Genomic DNA, 2,298 nt, shown 5'->3' on the forward strand with positions numbered 1-2,298 from the left:
CCCCCATTTTCGGGCATTATTTCCTGCACTTAGGCAGCACAAATACACGAGCGACTTCGCGTTTCCAAAACTTGGCCTCGGGCGACGCGACGGTACGCTCATACATAGAGACGAACGCAACAGGCACTCAAGACAAATGCGTGGGCGCAATGCCCTTTTTCAGTCCTTTAGAAGACGTAATTTTCGAATTACAAGTTTCTGATATGTTCGTCGTTCGCGCGTTCTGCCGGCGCCAGCAGCATACACCATGTTATCACTCTTGGCAATCGCCCATCGCGTTTTCCTGTTGCCAGTTTTTGCCGAGTGTCCCCTCTTGTTGAATTTCTTTCTCTATGAGGGGACACTCGGCAAAAACTGGCAACAGGAAACACGTCACCATACGTCACGCTATACTTTTGACACCGAACGTTAGCTGCCGCGAGCATCGAAAAAAAAAAAAAGAAAGTGAACTTAAGTTAACAGGAATTGATTTCTTTTTTTAATTCTTTGCCGCGAAAACTAAAACGTTTTGCGTATAAATGAACTTAAGCTTTGCGACTTATTTTCCTTGCCTTACCTAGCCACAGGTCAATGACGCGCCAGATACATGCGTCATCCGCCAGACACTCCCCCGAAGCCAGCGAGGATGGCTGCGCGCGCGTTTGAGCGCTCGCGTGCGGCGACCCGTCTCCTTCATTCTTTTTTTTTTTTCCTTTTTAAATGTAACCTGGTTTATTGGGCTCTCGGCGTATTCTTTCGTTCCTTCTGCACTGGGACAAGACACCACTGCACTATTGGACTACGGCAAGGTGAGAAATCTTGTTTCACATTCTACGACGCAATTCGGCTTACGGCACGGGACCGAGACTTAAGGCGGAGTTAGCGAAAAACAGCTCGGCCATCCTGGCGCAGTTAATTTGAGTTAATGAATCGTGCTGAGACATGTTTCCGACGCTTCCTATGGGACTGTTGTAACTTATTTCGGTTTTTGAGCCACACTGGCCGCACAGGCCGCCGTGTCGCAGTTATCGAGAACTCAGCCGTGGTGTGTAGTCTAGTGAATCTTGCTAGGAGAAGTTTGTGTCACTTTGTCTGACGCCAGACATTACTGAAAAGTAATTTCGTTACTTTCTGGGGTATTTTTGAGGCACGCTGGCCGCACAGCGCGCTGTGACGCAGTTAGCGATAAGCAGCTCGGCCGTGGTGGTAAAAGTTAGTTTGGCGTGTAATGAATCTTAGAGGGACAAGTCTGTGACGTTTTTTTGGCTCCGCAACAACATATACCTTCTTTCGGTACTCACGCCTGTTGAAAACGCGATGGGCGATTGCCAAGAGTGATAACATGGGCTGGCACCGGCAGAACGCGCGAACGACGAACATATCAGAAACTTGTAATTGGAAAATTACGTCTTCTAAAGGACTCAAAAAAGGGCATTGCACCCACGCATTTGTCTTGAGTGCCTGTTGCGTCCGTCTCTATGTATGTAGCGTACCGTCGCGTCGCCCGAGGCCAAGTTTTGGAAACGCGAAGTCGCTCGTGTATTTGTGCTGCCAAAGTGCAGGAAATAATGCCCGGAAATGGGGGAACGCTTGGAAATCAGATGTTTTCATATATGTATGGGAGGAGTCGGGTATTTTCTACGCCATGTATGTAAAAGCGAATTGCTTTTGTTTGTAATGCCGCCCATTCACCGCTTTCGCACGTTTCGCCTCTACACGCAGTATTCCTATGTCTAAATACCAAAATGACTCATGCTTGTAACATGCTGTTACGTGCTTGCAAATGTAACATGCTTGTAATTTACTTTTTTTTTCAGCTGGTGCCGTCCGGTGGAGCTTCATACAGGAACTACGGCCTTACCTGCTGGTGTCACAACGTTGGATGAACGCACAAAAAGCGCGGAACGAGCTTTTATATAGAGCAAAATAAATATTTCCTCTTTGCACAAAAGGTCTTGCGTCTACTTTGTGAAATTGCACGTGGCACAGATTAGATGGGACTTTACGAGATCGTTGGCAATCATTTTTACTAAATAATAAACCGATTCTGCACGAAGAGCAAAAAAAAAAAAAAAAAAAAGGGGGGGGGGGGGAGGGCGCAGCCGGCATGCTAGCTTGCGTTCAAAATACGCGCGCCCAAAACCGAAACCGGAAGTGATGTAAGTGATTGACACCGACCGCTTGGCACGCTGCAGTCAATTCGGCCGCTGGGCCCTATGGGAGTGTCCCCTCTTGTTGAATTCCTTTCTCTATGAGGAAGTGCGCTTGCTCTAAACGGGTGTGCAAAAGTAACGTATTCTAGCCTATCGAGTCAAGCGA

General features: G+C 47.6%; 1 long non-coding RNA gene across 1 annotated transcript; it reads left to right on the plus strand.

Annotated features, from left to right (window-relative positions):
* Positions 1-344: 344 nt before the first annotated feature.
* LOC125943930 (uncharacterized) lies at positions 345-1,930 on the plus strand. The gene is made up of 2 exons (XR_007465995.1): positions 345-788; positions 1,797-1,930. It is a non-coding gene; the product is annotated as an uncharacterized LOC125943930 (long non-coding RNA).
* The last annotated feature ends 368 nt before the right edge of the window (positions 1,931-2,298 follow it).

The sequence above is a fragment of the Dermacentor silvarum genome, chromosome 3 (genome assembly GCF_013339745.2).
Source record: "Dermacentor silvarum isolate Dsil-2018 chromosome 3, BIME_Dsil_1.4, whole genome shotgun sequence".
Classification (NCBI taxonomy): Eukaryota; Metazoa; Arthropoda; class Arachnida; order Ixodida; family Ixodidae; genus Dermacentor; species Dermacentor silvarum.